Source organism: Pinus tabuliformis, chromosome 3_1 (genome assembly GCF_031772625.1).
Source record: "Pinus tabuliformis cultivar Carrire ecotype Pingquan chromosome 3_1, CPIR1, whole genome shotgun sequence".
Lineage (NCBI taxonomy): Eukaryota > Viridiplantae > Streptophyta > Pinopsida > Pinales > Pinaceae > Pinus > Pinus tabuliformis.
In genome coordinates this window covers 465,911,044-465,930,581 of record NC_142301.1, presented here as the reverse complement: position 1 = coordinate 465,930,581, position 19,538 = coordinate 465,911,044, and the positions used below count along the sequence as shown (strand labels likewise).

The 19,538-nt window shown below is 42.2% G+C and overlaps 2 pseudogenes; both read right to left on the bottom strand.

Annotated features, from left to right (window-relative positions):
- Positions 1 to 22: 22 nt before the first annotated feature.
- LOC149187776 (triacylglycerol lipase 2-like) lies at positions 23 to 1,190 on the bottom strand (annotated as a pseudogene).
- A 509-nt stretch (positions 1,191 to 1,699) lies between these two features.
- LOC149187775 (sucrose synthase 3 pseudogene) lies at positions 1,700 to 19,255 on the bottom strand (annotated as a pseudogene).
- Positions 19,256 to 19,538: the final 283 nt, after the last annotated feature.

Genomic DNA, 19,538 nt, shown 5'->3' with positions numbered 1-19,538 from the left:
TAAAGTAATCAAAACGTTACTTTTAGTTGGAAAAATTATTATGCATCAATCTAGAAGATCTAATTCTAAAAAAAAAAACGATGACGCTATAATAGAGCTTCTCCTTGCAATTGATGGAAAAGATGAAGTCCGAATGGGCAAATTTGGGTTTGAAAACATATTTGTATCCTGCTCTCAACTCAGACTTTGGTTTTTCCACGTCTCGTAGGTCTGTAAGAGCGTTTGCACCTCCAGAAGAGAGGAACAAGTTTTGGGTGGGCACTTTGGATAGATCATATGCCAAAGGATACATGGAATTATATCTCTGATTGTTCTCTGTAACTCCATAATCATATTTCCAAAACTTGTTTGCTCTACACAATTGAGCTAAATGAATTAAGTTCCTAGCTGAGGTATCCTCTGAAGTCTCATACATCCCACTTCTAGAAATGTTAAGGCAGCAGTTTATTTCGCATAGATTATGAAGTCTTCAAGTAGAGTTAGAACTTTTCCAGCAACTTCTATCGGTGAAAACATATGAGAGTCATAAGCAACTGGATCCAATAATGCCACTTTGTCCACAATATCCACTAAAATCCCTTCACTTAAAACATCCAGGGCACATTGAGCTCCCTGAGAGTGGCCGATGAGATGAACTTTTCAGTTTGTAATGTTGTGCATAGGTACATCATGCCAGGAAGGTCAAAGGCTGCCAATTCATCCGAGCTCCAATCCTAGTATGCCTTATATAATTCTATCAAGTATTCATGGCCATAGCTATAACAAGTGGTGAGAGCATTCCCAATCCAAACATCATAACCTGCATCTGCCAGAACAAACGCAGGGGACACATCGGCTTGATCAGGGGGATTCACCACCCATGAGATTCCACCAGTTAAAACGTCGTGGTTAAAGAAAATGGGACTCTTTCAATTGGATTTAGATGGGAATGCCCGAGAATAGATCCTCTGAACTCCCAACCGAAAGCCATCTACAGTTGTAGTCTTGTATTCCTGGCAACCATATTTAGAATAATAAGGTTGCACGAGTGTGGCACAGAAATGGCCTGGCTCCTGCACTCCCCTGATAAAGAGGGTATTTGAATTGAAACCAATACAGAAAAGTAAACCAAATATCATTTTCCACGCTTCCATGAATGCCCGCCCACCAGAAGAACAGTGAAAGGCTGTACTTCTCACAGATGCTCTCATATCTGTCGATTTGAGGGGTTTCAAAGGCGACTTGATGCAATTTGGAACAAGTTTCGGGCCTTTGTGGGTGTGCGCCGCGCGCAAAACCCAGTGCGCCGCGCCCTGGGTGTGCGTCGCGCCCGTTGAACAAATGAACTGAGGGTTAGCTCTGTGTGCACCGTGCCCCTGAGTATATGTGTCGCACTGCTTGCAAACACCCATTCTGCTCTTATAAAACGCATTTCCATCCCTCCAGACTTCAACTCGGCTTTTCTTTTGGGCATTTTGACAATTACTTGCTTGATAATTGTGAGAAGTGCTCGAGGTCTGCAAACATTGCCTCTGAACCAGTGATGAACAATTTTATCAAGGTGTTCAACCATCCTAATTTAACAAAATTGGCCCCCACCTCTATGGAAAATAGAAATGCATAAGAAATATCACATATTCTAAATCGTGAATGATAAAACAGCCTTCTCTGGCAACTTATGGTGGCACGAAACACGTATTAAGCAGAGGAGAGGTGTCACTCAATGTTTATGAGAAGATCCATTGGGCAGCACATCTCCCCCCAGCATTTCATCTTCAATCCCATCAACATTTTCTTCAACAGCTAAGGGCACGGTTTTAACCAGATTTCTATACTTTAGGCTGTAAAACATCTCCAGATAACGGCGTGTCTCTCGTCTTTCAAGTTTTGATACATACTTCCAAAATCCATAAACCCCAGACAACGTCATTAATCTGTCAGCATAAATCTGCCATGTATATTTTTCATAGATACGCTGTAGACCAGCATCAGAGATCTTGTTTCAGTAGGTGGGATCTGTCTGGCACCTCTCAAAAAAGTCAGCAATCTGTTCACTTGTAGAATTCCCATCCACAATGATTTCAGCAGGACCTCCATTACATGTTGCAAATGTGGGAAGACCACGTGTCATTACCTCAACAACTGTTATCCCAAAAGCTTCATAAAGTGTAAGCTGTATGAAGGCACCTCTTGTGTCACAAATGTAGCGGTACAACTCTGCATTCCGTACTCTATTCTTTTGTGTACATATCCACCGGAACTGACCATTCAGGTTATACTCTTTGATAAGTCTATGCATTTTTTCAATTTCAGCCACTTCTTCTCTATCTTTGGACTTTGATGGGTCAATATCACCAGCAACCACAACAAGGTTAACCAGCTCCCTCAGGCGTTTGTTCTTTGCAAACCATTCAACCAATCCTGTCATATTTTTCACTCGGTTGAGTCTTGCCATAGAAAATATAATGGGTTTTTTATGGTCATTCAAGGCACACATATGTTCAGCTGTTTGCTCAGGATTAAATAAGTGTTCCTGAATTGAATCATGTAAAGCAGTAAGGCAGTGCTGCCTTTCTGTGTAAGGGAAATAAATCTACAGGTCTGCTCCAGGAGAAACAATGTTGAATTTTGGATCAAAAACATTAATTCCATTAACCACACGGTAGAGACCAAGAAGGGTGAAAACAAATGTGGCTTTCATACTATCCAACATTATCCTTACCTCCTACAATCTCTTGATATGTTAGTGATAATGAAATCTGTGTGATTCATTGCAATTAGATCTGCAGTAAACTGGCAAGAAAAGTAGTATTTTTCCTCAAAATCCCTCCAATATATGTCTAAATCTGGGTATTTTGTCCTCTCCAAAGCATGAGCAATGTTGCACTGAGTAATTCCTTGTTTATGTGCCATCAAAGATGCAACTAAATTCCCATCGCTGTAATTTCCAATAATCAGATCAGGTTGACCTTTCAGCTCTGCACTTACTTCATTTGATACATCCTGTGCATTTGACAATGTTTCAGTTGTCAGTGAACTTGGTCTCAGATTTCAGATTGTCCAACTTCATTCTTGTATAAGGCACTTCTGGATAGCTACAAGCCACACAGGGTTCACTTTCAAGATAATAACCATCAAACTCCACCAAACTGCTGAGCATGTTGTATATTCGACAATTAGGATGATTTTCCAAGAGTTCATTTTGTGAATGGAGCGTATCATAAAACAAATTTGACAATTTCTTCTTCAAAATAGAGTTTTGAAGAAGAAATATCTTTGAGCGTAAATGATGATGAAACTATTGAAATAAGAAACTTATTGAACCTCCCTCTGGCCTGCAAGCGTTATTTCACACTTCTGGAGACAAAACCCTGGACTCAAGAATTATAATGACTCTTTTTGACCAAAATGGAATTTGATGACTGCAAATGACGAGAAATGAACCTTGGTGAATTTGACTCTGACAGAGGACTGACAAGACTGAGTCTAACAGAATAGAATTTCAATTCTTCAAGTGTATAATAACATTTCCATTCTGCAACTGTAGTCTAGCATTTCATTCGTGCAATTTCATTTCAGCAAAATAGATTAGTCCTTTCTTGCTTTCATTTCAATTACACATTTTCATTTCCGCAAGATAGATTTTAGTTAGTTGCAATTCCATCTGTTTCAGTTTTGCAGGTAAAAGCAGAAAAAAGTAAAAGCAACCAAAAATATTTTCATGCCTCGTAGGAACAGAGATACTATCAGAAAATTCCTACCCAACACCCCCACTACTTCACTGAATCGCCCTTCTCTCTTCTTTGGTGGCAGTGACCCAGAAGAACCTATAGGTGAACCTCCTAAGATATACTAAGATCCTATAACAGAAGAAGAGCAAGAAAATATTCCTTTTGAGACCATGGCTGAAAACAGAAATGGTAGAGAAGATGATGAGAGAATAGAAGGTACCTTCCCCATCCGAGAGACCAACGGGGACATGAAGATGAAGAACATAAGTCCCTCAACCTTACCTCATTTCCATGGATTGAGCACTGAAGACCCTGATACCTTCTTGTTTGAGTTTGTTGTCCTTTGTCAAACTTATGACTATGCAGAAGATGAGAAAAAGTTGAAACTCTTTCCCTCTACCCTCAAGGATGCAGCATTACACTGGTTCATGGGGTTACCTGGAAACAGTATCAAAACTTGAGCTCATATGCAGCAAGCCTTTAACAACAAATACCGGGACTACTGTAGGTAAAAGGAAACAAAGGGAGAAATCTTTCGGATGACCATGGGAAATGATGAGTCATTAGAAGACTATGAGGAAAGGTTCCAACTCAGCCATAAATGGGCCAGGTGCACACTTGACCCTGAATCTCTAAAGCTGGTTCTGCTCCGAGGAGTCCCTGAAGACCTTCTAGATACCCTTCACATGCTAGCTCGAGGAGACATCTACCAACTACCTTATGAGGACATAAAGACTATGTTTATAAATCATTCTAGGGCGGCCTGGAAAAGAGGTAGGGGGAATCCACTTTCAGCTAGTACCACCTTCTCCAAGCATGAATTTTCTAATTAGATGGATGACCTCGAAAGTGAGATGAGACTGACCATTGCCATGACATTTGATACCTTCCGAATCCAACAAAAGAAAGAGGAAGCTGAGAGGGCTTTGGCCATTTTTTGTCCCAGATGTATGAGGAAGCATCCTAAGAATGAGTGTCCATTGCACTTAGTAGAGGTATGTTTCGTTTTTGAGGAAAACCACCCCACAAACCAATGCCAACCTTGCCCGGATTTAAAGCCATGTACCAAGGGACTGAGGCAACCACTGAACCTCTCTACTTCCTCAACCAAAGGAGGCCGCATGGGCCCAGGCCTTACCAACAGGGGATGTAAGGGACATGCCAAGCTTATTATAGCCCCAACCAATCTGCTCACATACATTCTTGGGGTCCCCATACTTGTCCTTCCTGGTCCGCACCTCCTCCATGGTCTTATCCATTTCAATACCATACTCAAACCACTGCTCATTTGTTTCACTCACATGTCCAGCCACAACATCAGTGGAATGCACCTCAATTAGGGTGGAGGTCCTAATACAACTCTCCTCTTGCCATTCTGCCTCCACCACCGACTCAGACACAACCATTACCTCCTGCTCCTCCAAGACAACCCCAGATGCGTGCTCAACTGAACCCGAACCCCAACAACCGACAAGCTCAACAGGTATACACTGGGGAGACAACATGCCCTACCTATGCTGTGTAGATCCAAGAGATCAACCTATGATCTGGGAAGACCCTTCCAGATCACTAACCTCCTCCCCCAGAGGACGAGGAAGAGAAATAGGAAAGTGAACCCAAAGCCATTCCACCCCTTGAGTGACTAACAGTAACCACGCAGCCAAACCTAGAGGAGACTGAACTTCTGGGAGAACTTAAACAGTTGTGTGTGAGAATACCACTTCTCCAGGCCATAAAATATGTACCAATATACAACAAATTGATTAAGGAGAAGTGTTTCAGGCACCCAGGCAAGCAAAAGAGAGATGCCTCGACTATCAATGTCATAGGAAAACTGTCCAATCTAATGTTGGGGCAAGTAATCTGTCCAAAGTATTTGGACCCTCGGAGTCTTGTAGTTGATGTCCACATCAATGGCACCATTATCCCCCATACCTTGATTCATCTAGAGGCTGCCATTAATGTGATGACCAGGGACACGATGCTTAAACTCAACCTTCAGAGTTCCTTAAGGAAGACCTCGACAGTCATGCAGTTAGCAGATCGCTCCACTGTGACTCCTGAGGGGATTGTGGAAGATGTCTTGGTCTCTGTTGACTCTTGGGAGTACCCGGCAAACTTCTTGGTCATTCAGCCAAAGGCAAAGCTCACTGGATAACCCCTCATCTTGGGAAGGCCTTGGTTAGCCACTGCGGATGCTTACATCAGTTGTCCAGCTGGAAGCATGACCATCAAGAATGGGCCTATGTCCAAGCAGCTAGTCCTATACCCTCCTGCCCAACCTCTGCTAGAACATGACTTACCACTCTGGTTGGAAGAGGGAGATGAGGATGAGGTCTACTCTGCACCATTGTGCACAGTAGAAACCACTAGGGGAGGCCCTCAAACCAAGGATGACTTGATTGAGAATTTGATCCAAAATCTGCCCCACAGTGCACTATCCTTAGAGGAATTGGTGGAAGATACCCAAGCCAACACTTTAGTGGACCTCTATGTGACTGATCCGACCTCTCCCAGAGTTAAGAATGTGGAGTTTGGCCCCGAAAGAACTTTAAAGATCAACTCCTCCCTATCTCCCTCCCAGGGGAAGGAGCTATGTAGCTTACTGAAAAATCATCTAGATGCTTTCGCTTGGAGCTATAAGGAGATGAAAGGAGTCCACCCTTCGGTTTGTACCCATCACATTTACATTAAAGAAGATTGTAAACCAGTCAGGTAGCCTTAGAGGAGAATGAATCCAGCCCTTAAAGACATTGTCAAAGAAGAATTTCAAATATTGTTGGATGCAGGATTCATCTACCCCATCTCCGATAGTGAGTGGGTCTCACCTCTAGTGCTTGTGCCCAAGAAGAACGGGAAGTGGAGAACCTATGTAGATTACCGAGAAATTAACAAAGCCACCAAGAAAGACCATTTCCCTTTGCCTTTCTATTAACGGGAAAAGTGTCTATTTAGAACGACCCTATCCCACTGAGGTGTGACAATGACCTCAGAAACAAACAGGGAAAACTACTCGTGTATTCTCCTTTATGAACTATAAACGAAGAGGAATAGGATGAACCAACCTGTGTCTTGCACTAGTCCTTTGATCCAATCTCTCTCCTCTTTGACCGCTTCCAGCTACCTGCTCCCTTACTTGCCTAGCTTCACCAAGTTCCTGTAAGATCACAGAAGAAAGAAACTACACAAAGACATGGATTTATGTTCATAAATAGCTTAGGACTAGATTTAAGCTAAACATACAAATATAACAAACATCAATGATATACAAGCATGTAGGAGAAACTCAAATGGTTATATTGATAAAACAAGAAGATCCAGGAGGAGTTACAACCGATGATTCCTCATCCAGCATCAACCTCCCAGCATAGAATCCCCTCTTCACCTCCAACAAAGCATAAATCACCCAATACTCTGATATCTATCTCAAAACCAACAGAAATTCTCTGCAATGTACAAAATTCCAGCCTCTGGATCTCTTGGTGAGGGATCCATATATAGATGTATGCAAAGAGGATGAGTCAGCTCATGAATTGATTAGTGGCCTCTCTCTGTTATTTCTTGCTTCCACTTGGAGACTGAGAGCCTCTTACTCATCACTGGTCGAATTCAGTGAGGCAAGTGTCATTGGAGAAGATCCTGGAAGCTTCCATTGTCTCTCCACCTTGTGGAATGACTCTGCCACTTGTCATTTCCTGCTCAACGCACCCTGGTAGTGCATTCAAGTGCGTTGCAATGCACCTAGCCAGTGTATTTGGGTGCTTTGCAACACAACTAGCTAGTGGAGCAGCTGAAATGATCCTGATTTGACTAGTTCTGAGCAGTTTCCGGTGGAGAACTTCTGGGAGAAGCTGTAATTTGTTGACTTTGTTTCTTTAGGAGCTGGAACAACACCTTTAGGGACTTAGGATCCCTTGGTTTATGGACATTTCATGCTTAGAGCTGTAAGGCACAAAAATGTCTATAACAGTTGCCCCCTAAAGTATGAGGCCATTTATCGGGTGAAATGCTTTATTAGGAGGATCCGAAGTTCTTTCAATGCTGGGAGGAGACCTGTAATAAGATACAATACAATACATTATCTTCATACTGTTTTCATGATCTAGTTGACGCGGGAATTCCCATGCTTAGCTTTATAAATTCATTTTCATGTACATAGGACAGACAATCGTCTGATGGTAGACTGATGATTCTGATGAAGTCATCATCCTTTTGGTAGGATGATTATCTGTGCTGCAATGCTGTACATTTCAATGTCTTTATTTTTCCGGAATATATATCGCAGCCCAGATGGATGAAACTAGATCCGGGATCTTCAATCTCGTCTGATCTTCACTTGAAGTACAAGTCGATCCATGTGAGAAATGTTTTGAAGTCGAACATGGAAAGACATCGCTTGATTACCAGTGAATGATGTAAACTGTTAACAAGCGTGAGAGGAATCACCGATAATGATAATTACCCTCAAGGTACTGCAGTACAATTCACGTGGTGTGAATAAATGACTTGGCGTCGAACACCACGCAAAATATTTCGGTCGAAGGTCATTGATGTATACCTGTTGCCGGAAGTGAGAAACTTGCCATTGAGGCATGCAAACTTCAAAGTACTGAAGGGGTTGTTCCTAGATCAACTTCTTGGATAATGCGCCAATGTCGACAAGAAGCGATCCGTCAAAGGAGGGCCTTAATGAATCCCACATCAATGACACGGAATGGAGCAAATGATTTTGATGGAGGTGAAAACGATCTGGTGATATATGGTTCAGGGTGGCGGTCATGAAAGAATGAAGTATAATGTATGGTAGTGGATGGGACACGGGTGACTTCTCTGGATGACTTCTCTTGAACATGTCGACGACACTTATGTGATGGATTGGTAGCATTTACCCCAAATGTGGATGGTATGGCGTGACCATGGTGATGTGACCCGTGAATGAAACAACCCAACCCGACTCAGGCACGGAGTGGAAGTGTCATGTTCAAGAGCGACTTGCTACCAATAAAGTTTCTTTGAGTTTTCTTCCCATTTTTTCCCCAGTCATTGCTGACCAGTACCTCTTTATTTTTGTCAAGCTTGAGGAGGATAACATATGCTTGCTCTATAATTTTCCCTTCGGGCAAACCCATCGCTATGTTTTAACGAGCCTAGCGATAGCGAAACTCGTTCTCACCTAAAGACAAGTTTGTCGCTATTAATCTTTTTAACGAGTCTAACGACAAAGATAACTCGGTCCTTTTCATTTTTAGAGAGTCTGAAAAGGTACGTAAAAGTAACTCCAAAATTCATTTTTCTTCATCTAATCCCTTAAGTCCGAAAAAGTATAAAACAATACAGAAGGGATCAATTTTCGATTAGCTTTAACGAGCCGAACAAAACAAGCGCTCGATCTTTTTGTGCAATAATCCCTCAGGTCCAAAAAGATTAAAATCTAGAGGAGGGATAGCACTTCCTGTCGCTTTAACGAGCTGGAAGGCCAAAACTCAGCAAACTTTTCATATTTTACGAGTCAGCTGAAAAGAGCTTAAAGAAGACTCATCTTTTGAGGAACGAGTGATAAAATGGGTAGCAGCTGATTCCAGGTAAGGTTTGGAATTTTCCAATCATGGTAGTGTCAAAAGGATGGCTAGTGATCTTACTCTTCGCAGCTGTTCCTCAAAATGGGTAAACAATCAAATGGAGGTGAATGATCGGCCAATAGAGAAGTGGAGGTGACGGTGCAAACACGACCAAGGCTTTAATGGCTGAAAATGCTTCATTCACAGTGGTTATTTACCGGGGGGATAGTTCATTTTTTAACGAGCTTAAACGCGGGTGGAAACATTTGCTCGGTCTTATGTTTATTTTTAATGAGCTTGAACTATGCGCTAAATCTGCTCGATGCGGGTTTATTTTTTAACGAGCTTGAAACCTACAGTAACACTTCTCGTGATAAGTTTGCATTCCACCAGCATAATAACGCAAATCGAGGTGCATGCCCCCCAAGCTTCATTGCATTCAACTCAGTGGTTGGAATGAAGATTTACCTTTGAGATTTGGAAAGGGGATTTGTTTCATTTTTTAATGAGGTTGACATAGTAAAAGAACTATCCTCATGACTCCTTGTTTCATTTTTTAACGAGGTCGACACGAGATAAGAACCATCCTCGGAATCCAAATCCATTAGATATAGAAGATTTCATATTCCACGGTGGCCATTTCCGCCAGTTTACTCGGAGGCGGTAGGGAAAAAGTACCCATTAAGGTAGGGTCTTTTAGGATACCTACTCCGATATTTTGGAGCGAATGATTGCTTCCATGGACCATTGGAATGCTTCCCGTAACTTGTGAACTGTTGGGGAGAAATGTTTGTTGGTCGACGATTGTAATTCCTCCTTGGAAGGGAAATGTAATCTTCCTGAAGTAGGTTGACACAACTGCGGCCATGGCATATATCCAGGGCCTTCCTAGTAGGATGTTGTAATCAAGGTTTCCGTCGATTACTTCAACATCAATTTCTACTATTTTCCCTCCTAGTTCAACTTTCAAGTTACTTAGGATACCATATGGGGTATATGTCCTTCCATCGAATGCTTTTAATGCCGTCGAAGATCGCGACAAGGTTGGAAATCCTAAAGTTTTCCAGCAATTCATCGACATAATGCATGTAGATGCCCCCTCATCAATAATTGTTCGATGAACGGTTTTGTTGAGGGCTTTCACTTGAATAAGGAAAGCTAGTTGAGCTGGTAACTGAGGGTCAGATCCTTTATGATCAAAGGCCACAAGATTGGAATCCATTGGGCCAATCCCACCTATTGCTGATAATAAAGCTTGCTTTTGGGAGGGGCAATTTTGCGGTACCTCAAGTGTCGACATAGCGGACGACGATTGAGCCAGGTCCTCTATTATATTATAATTCTGTGCTACTTTTGCACAAGGATTAATTGTTGATTTGTGTACTACTCCCTTTGGTGACTTTATCATTGGTTCAGTAATGATGGGTGGCACAACTTCAGTCAAAGTTGTTGTCGAACTACTAGGTTGTTCATTAGCCTTGTTATTCGACAGCTGTGGATTCCCGTAATCTTCATTCCTTGTCAAAGCATCACTTTGCTGCTTTGAGATAGACAACATAAGCACTTGGGATCGGGAAGCATTTTGATTAGCAACCAGTTTGGTTCCCGGGTTTGGAAACGGATCAGTCAATATTGCTGAGGTTTTTGAACTCTTAAAGAGTTTCTTAACTTCAGCTTTATGTGGACAATCTCTCGTCTGATGATCCTCATCACATATATGACACCCCGCAGGGGGTTTCCTTTGCCCAGAAGGGTTTGCAGAAGCTTTATTGTGCTTCTTTTTTCTCCCTTTCTTTTTCTTCTTGCCCCGTGGTTGCTTTAGTTTTTTGCCCTTGTCGGTCGACATGGAATTTACTTCCGAGGCAAGAAGTTCCTCATTTGCATTTTGACCGGGAATCTTACGGGTCTTTTTAGATGTAGCCTTTGTCGATTTCATGTCTGTTGTGCCAATCACGCCATCGTCAGCATGAGAGTCATTGTTTGATTTAGGAGGAGGAGGAATTGAGAATTCCGGTCTAGGGGTGTCAGGTATTTTGTCGTAGAGCGTGCCGGACTGAGTGTAAATCAAGTCCAGATATTGTGCACGAGCGATAACTTGCTCTTCTGTTATGACTCCCCCCTTTGCCACATCTTCCGTGATGGAAAGCAGTAATGACTTGATAAACCATTCAGCTAAGAGCTGATCGGGGACGTACGTTTTTACCATCCTACGACGACGTCGCCACTCATGTATATGATTGGATATGTGAGTGGCCGTCGTTTGTTTGAAGTTGGTAAGGAGTTCTGTTCCCGTTTCGTACCTTATCGGTAATTGAAAATGGGTTAAAAAGGTTGTGGCTAGGGTACTGAAGTTGTCGAATGAAGCTCTAGGCAATTCGATGTACCATTTTTCCGCTGGACCAGTTAACGTCCTCTAAAAAAGGCGAAGTCTTATCGAATCATCATTCAGGGTGTTTGATGAACACCACAGATGAAAGGTCATCACATGATCGATGGATCTTCACCCGGATTTCCATTAAATTTAGGAATATCTGACGGAAGTTTATGCGGAATCACTGGCCACCAAGGGGCATAAGCAATTGGATCATTTGTCAGCTGGTTTAGATCTGGTAATTCTAGAGTTACTACAAAGGGCAATTGTTGATTCAGGTTAGGTGAAGCATACCCAGGATAAGGTGGAATCGCCTGAGCAGTGGGTCTTTGCATACCAGCATAATGTATTTGATGCTGGCAACTTTGACAAGGTTGATGGGCATAACCATTATAGTATGGTTGTTGATAACTGCTTTGGAAATACAGTTGCCCATTACTTACAAAGACTTGTCGCTCAGGTCCTTGATATGATTGCTGGAATTGCAGTTGTTGAGATTGAACTAGCCCTGGTTGTTGGACCATTTGTTGTTGTCCAATACTGGATGATTGACCAAGATGAGGAGTCATAGTACTTGTTTGAGCCTGAGTCGCTCCAGATAAGGAGGCACTAACCTGAGGTTGTGATTGAGTTGTCGAGACAAGAGGTTGTTGTATTACAACCTGAGAAACTTGGGGTTGACATACAACAGGTAGCGCTTGTACTTGCGACGCAATCGCCATACTAGGTATAGTGGGAATATTCGACACAGGGTGGACTGGTTGCATTGAATATGCAACCCTTGGTTGTTGAGGCAGTATTGGTACCCAACCGCTGGATGTAATTCCAGTTTGACCTAAACTTTGTTGTAAACTCCCATATGGTTGTTCTCCAGGAGGGAACAATGAAAAGGCATACTGCCCTCCATATGGTGTAAATCCAGTACTTAAACGGTATATTGGCCTTTGAAGACACATTGGATCGATTTGTTGAGTTTTAACATAAGAAATACCAGATGATAATCCGGATGAAGAAATAGGAACTGACCATGTCATCGAAACAGTCCTTGATTGGACTCCAGCTTGTTGTTGATAACTTGCTGGGACAGATGATATACCATCAAACATCGTTGGAGTAGCAGCAGGAGGCTCTGCTGCTGCTACGTTGGATGACACAGTCCTGGATGTCGACGGTTGTTCATACATATCTAGTCTATCCAAAAGATTTTCTAGCGATTCTACAAGAACTTGCGATGAAAAGAGACTAACTTCGAAGACCAACGAGGGAATGGTGATGATTATTCCATTTAAAATAAATTTTAGATGCTTTGACACAACTTGTTTTTTCAATTTTTAAGAGTCGAGAAAAAACAAAAGATGACTCTAGTCTCCTTCGATTTTTAATGAGCCTGAAGTGACAAGTGCTCAGATGGACCTTTTCTGTTAAGGAGTCTGAAAAGGAACGAAAGGGACTGCTCTGGAAGTCTAGGTAGAGGGAGTACCAAACCAATCGAAAAACTGCAGAATACTTTTTATGGTACGGCAGTCAATCTTCCCGAATGCTGTGTTCGGTGCATTGCGATCAGTAGGGCGGCCGACACGGCTTCCTATGGATAAAGGTTTTATGCCTATAGGGGTCTCCCAATATATACTCGACGGTACGTGGGAGCACAAGTCTGTACTGGCACTTATCGTCTCAAAGTGGAGGAATCACCCAACCATCAGTGAGGACAACAGTTACCAGGTTTTACGACGCCGGAATACGTCTCTAGCCTAGACCTCTAAACGTTGTGCGTTAAGTTACAAAGCATTGTTAAGTTCATTGAATTTATTTTAGGTTGATCTTTCTTATGAATTTTTCCTTTCTGGTTCACCACGCGATGTAGATGCAATTCCTAAAATGCAATCTAAAGATGATAAGCAAGCTTTTATCTCTTTTCAGCAATGAAAATCCTAGCTACAAGGGGAAAAGAAAGACACAATCTTTTCTCAAAGAGCAAAGAGCACACTGTAAATGCACTTTTCCTAAATCAAGCCAAACAGACTGTCAATATGCAAATTCACATGTGCATGTATTTGTTTTTCACTTTCTTAATATTGATGCCTAAAAAGAAAGTTGTTGTACAAATTTGAATTCGTTTTCAAGTGAAAAACACAAACAAGCTTCTTTTCGAAATCAAAAGGTTTACGACACTTTATGATTTTGAAGTAAACACTTGTTTCGACACTAGAAATTCACAAATTCAAGCCAAAGGCAAAAGTAAAAGCATAATCAATTGTCAACAGCAAATAAACTTTCTCCTAAGATCAAAATCGACACTTACGACAGATCTAAATCAAAGGACGACAGTATGGCTATTCTACTTTTGCAATGGGAAACTGTAAATGATGCAACAAACACACAAAAACAAATACAGTTTCTTTTATGCAATTGAGGCAGAATTAAGGCAAAGAAAAGGGGTTTTTAAACAGACACACACACTGATCACAGGCTGCAAAAATCAGAGACAAAACTGGAAAAAATGAGCAAAGAACCTCAGCTGCACAAGGCTAAGCTGATCAACGCACCTGGTACACAGAGAAACTGGATTGCAACACAGGTTGCCCTCTCGAGAACTACGCTAAAATGCAGGAACTCTTCACAGCACCTGCGCTGGGGCAGAAGCGAGAATCCTATCTGGGTTCTGGGTCACGGTTTGCAGTTTAATCTATGGCTTTTGGGCGGGTAAAAGCAATCAGTAATGCACAATCAGAGGGTTGATTTAATGAAGGTTTAAGAGCTATCACAAAGGGTAATCAGATCATTTGTGAACCAGCTGTTCAAATCATAAACAGATCCAGTGAATGGATTGAAGCAGCAGATGTCTACTTTGCATTTGTTAATGGCAAATGCAGTTCGATTCGCTACTTCTATGTTTATGAAACGAACAACAAGAGAAACACAAACAAACTAACTAGACATGATCCCCAGCGGAGTCGCCATTTTGTTAATGGGAAAAGTGTCTATTTAGAACGACCCTATCCCACTGAGGTGTGACAGTGACCTCAGAAACAAACAGGGAAAACTACTCTTGTATTCTCCTTTATGAACTATAACCGAAGAGGAATAGGATGAACCAACTTGTGTCTTGCGCTAGTCCTTTGATCCAATCTCTCTCCTCTTTGACAGCTTCCAGCTACTTGCTCCCTTACTTGCCCAACTTCACCAAGTTCCTGTAAGATCACAGAAGAAAGAAACTACGCAAAGACATGGATTTATGTTCATAAATAGCTTAGGATCAGATTTAAGCTAAACATACAAATATAACAAACATCAATGATATACAAGCATGTAGGAGAAACTCAAATAGTTTTATTGATAAAACAAGAAGATCCAGGAGGAGTTACAACCGATGATTCCTGATCCAGCATCAACCTCCTAGCATAGAATCCCCTCTTCACCTCCAACAAAGCATAAATCACCCAATACTCTGATATTTGTCTCAAAACCAACAACAATTCTCTGCAATGTACAAAATTCCAGCCTCTGGATCTCTTGGTGAGGGATCCATAAATAGATGTATGCAAAGAGGATGAGTCAGCTCATGAATTGATTAGTGTCCTCTCTCTGTCAGTTCTTGCTTCCACTTGGAGACTGAGAGCCTCTTACTCATCACTTGTCGAATTCCGTGAGGCAAGTGTCATTGGAGAAGATCCTGGAAGCTTCCATTGTCTCTCCACCTCATGGAATGACTCTGCCACTTGTCATTTCCCGCTCAACGCACCCTGGTAGTGCATTCAAGTGCGTTGCAATGCACCTAGACAGTGTATTTGGGTGCTTTGCAACGTAGCTAGCTAGTGGAGCAGCTGAAATGATCCTGATTTGACTAGTTCTGAGCAGTTTCTGGTGGAGAACTTCTGGGAGAAGTTGTAATTTGTTTACCTTGTTTCTTTAGGAGCTAGAAAAACACCTTTAGGGACTTAGGATCCCTTGGTTTATGGAAATTTCATGCTTAGAGCTGTAAGGCAAAAAAATGTCTATCACAATTTCATAGATCAAGTGTTGGATGGACTGGCAGGGAAGAAGTTCTTCTCTTTCCTAGATGGGTTCAGCAAGTATAATCAGATCCAAATCAGCCCAGAGGACCAATATAAAACCACCTTCACTTGTCCATGGGGTACCTTTGCCTACCGATTCCTTCCCTTTGGGCTATGCAATGCTCCTGGCACTTTCCAGAGAGTAGTATTGAGCATATTCTCTGAGCTGGTCCACGATTCAGTAGAAATCTATATGGATGACTTTACTCCTTATGGGTCCAACTTCCGAGAAGCATTGACTAATCTGGGAAAAGTTTTAACCAAGTTCATTGAGATGAACCTGTCCCTCAGTCCTCAAAAATGTGAATTCCTGATGACTGAAGGGACCGTGCTAGGTCATACCATTTCTCGGCAAGGATTACAAGTGGATGCTAACAAGATTGCTATCATCCAGATGGTCCCATCTCCTCAAAAGGTGAGAGATGTTCAGAGTTTCCTAGGCTTAGAAAGATATTATCGAAGATTTATTAAAGATTTCAGTAAGCTAGCCTCGCCATTTTTTGGCGTCTCAGGGAAAGATGTTGAGTTCAAATGGACTGAAGACTGTCAAGGGGCTCTGGATGAGTTGAAAGATAAGTTGGTGTCCGCCCCAATTTTGAGAGGTCTAAACTGGGCCCTACCTTTCCACATCCACACTAATGCCTCGAACAAAGCCATAGGGGCAGCCTTAGGACAATTTGAGGAGAAACTACCATATGCCATATACTTCGTCAGCAAAAACCTGTCCAAGGCAGAAATGAACTATACTGTAACCAAGAAAGAATTCCTGGCTGTAGTCCATTCCTTAAAGAAGTTTAGACACTACATCACTAGTTATCAAACATTTGTACACACTGATCATGCTGCGATTATATATTTAATGAATAAGCATGATGTCAATGCTCGTATCATTAGATGGTTACTTTTTTTACAGCAATTTGATTTGACTATTGTCGAAAAGCCAGGTAAGGAAAATATTGTTGCTGACTTCTTGTCTAGATTGGATTTGCCTGCAGGTAAAGAAGGAATAGTGGATGACCATATGCTAGATGAAAATCTGATTGCTATCTCAGTACTCTCTCCATGGTTTGCTGATATAGCAAATTACTTGGTCTCAGCACAGTTCCCTCCGCATCTATCCTCAAAGGAGAAGAGCAGAATTGTGAGGAAGAGTGCCCCGTTCACTTGGATCGGGAGCAACCTATTTAAACTTGGCCCAGATCAAATCTTGAGGCGTTGTGTTAGGGAGGAGGAAGTCTTTGACATCCTATTAACCTATCATGACAGACCTTGTGGAGGAAACTTTGTAGCAAAAAGGACTGCCTTCAAAATTCTACAGGCAGGCTACTATAGGCCTACTCTTCATAAATATGTTAGAAGATACATCAACCAGTGTGACCGATGTCAGAGGATGGGGAAACTGACTCCAAGCGATGAAATGCCTCTCCAACCTCAAGTGACCTTCGAGCCATTTGAGAAGTGGGGCATGGATTTTGTTGGTCCTATCAACCCTCCTTCAAAGAAAAGGTCTTACATCATTGTGTGCACTGACTTTCTGACAAAATGGGAAGAAACAAAGGCAATCAAAGCAGTGACAGAAGAAAAGGTGGCTGAGTTTTTAAGGGAAAATATCTTCTACAAGTTTGGGTACCCAAGAGAGTTAGTCAATGATCAAGGAAGCCAGTTCACCTCCAACTTGATTGAAGACTTGCTTGCTCATCACAAGATCAAGCAAAAGACTTCCACCCCATATCATCCTCAAGCAAATGGGCAGGTGGAAGTCACTAATAGAGCATTGGAAGGGATTTTAACTAAGGTGGTGAGCAGTAGCAGAGAGGATTTGGAAGATCACCTGGTTGAGGCCACCTGGGCCTACAACACCACTTAGAAGACTACAATAGGTTTCACACATTATGAGCTGGTTTACGGGAAGAAATCTTTGTTGTCCATAGAGTTCGAGTACAACACATTGAGGGTGGTAGCTTAGCTGGACCTAGATCTCAGCCATGCTCAACGTGAAAGATTATTGCAGCTGAATGGATTAGATGAACACAGAATGCAGAGCGTCCTCCACTCAGAAGTAGTTCAACTCCAAAGGAAGATATCACATGACCGGCACCTTAATGAAAATCAATTCCAGGCGAGAGATTGGGCGCTGTTGTATGACTCAAGATACAAAGATTTCAAAGGAAAGCTGAGGACAATATGGTTAGGACCATATATAGTGGAGAAATGCAATGACAATGGTTCAATCCTTATCAGGACCATTGATGAAGAATCCATCCCCATGCTTGTCAATGGGCATCGATTGAAAATCTGCAGGAAACCCCTTTTGAGGCAGGAGTTCATTGAAACTTTGGAAAAATCAGTGCTGGTAGTGGAGCAGGGCTCTGCCTCTATTCTGCCCACACCTTGATAAGAAAAAAATAGGGAATGAAAAGATCCCTGGGTGAAAACCTCTCTGAGGTGCCCAGGGCAGACAGTGAGGGTGAAAACCTCATGGAGGCAACCCAACTATCTCTCAGAAAATAAAGAAATAGAATAAAAATAGATCCTTGGGTGAAAACCTCTCTGAGGCACCCAGGGAAAATAGTGGGGGTGTAAACCTCATGGAGGCACCCCTGTTGTCTCTCTCTCAAAAAAAAGGAGAAAAAAGAAAAGAAAAAAAGAAAGAAAAAAGAAAAAAGAACAGGTCTAATATCTGTAAAATTATTGTAGGTTGCAAGGAATACATTGCAGATAAAGAAGGTCGTGCAAAACAAGGACAAGGGTCCGTACCAGGCTATAGGACATCCTTACAATCACTCCCTCCATAGCCACTCACTTTTCCTAGGATTTGAACACATTTAGGTCAAGATTCCACCTCCTATAGGAAGTTCTGGGTTTTCTATAGGAAGTTTTGGGGCTTTCTACAGGAAGTTTTGGGGCTTTCTATAGGAAGTTCTGCATCTCTATAGGAAACATCCTGTAGAGCCTTCAGGCAGGCCAAATTCAATTTTAGAAGGGGATTTGAAGCTTGAAGTCTGTTGATTAGGCCTGCAACCACCCCTCTCTTCCATCCATCACCTGTTTCATCTCTTTCCAGCGCCATTGCAACAATCTGGTTATGTATTCCTGCACAGTCATACAAAGAGTCCTATTTTCCTCAGATTGATTTTTTTTTAAAGTGACAAACCAAGCAAACAAAGGCTCACACACTCCACCTATCAAATCTCCATCAGGACTCTTCTTCAGTGAATAAAACCCTACTCGTTTAAGCATGCATCCCAGGATGAGAAGCAACTACAGGATATCCTACAGGAATCCTGTAGCACCTGATCCGTCTGAAGCACACACTCTGGAGTTAGTAGCAGCTGAAATCGACACAGGGGACATGTAAAAAGCTCCGCTTGGATGTGAACACATCCTTGACAACTGAACCCAGAAAGAACCTGTGCATGCAACGTTTACAACCAAAGGATCTGGTCCCAAAGCCGTGGATACAACGTCAACCAATGAAAGAAGGAGTTCCAGCGCCTGTGCATAAAGCAGCAACGAGCAAAGCCATTGTTCCACATCCCGAAGCCTGCAGAACACGTCCATAGCCACACAGGTAAGTGTCTAACCTTATTCATCAAATTGTATAGACTATATTCCAAAAACTGCATATATGTGAAATCGTTCGGATTGAATGAATTCGGTGGCCAGTCAACTGGCCACCCATAGTCAGTCGAATGGCTTCGTGGGATCCGAACAAGCTCAGTTACATTTAAATTCACCAAAGAGACGTGCAGCCGACACGTGGGAAGTGTCCATTCAAGGAGAATTAGCGGGATTGGCAGGGTGGCGACGGTTAATAGCAGAGGAGAGGTAATGGCGGTCAGAG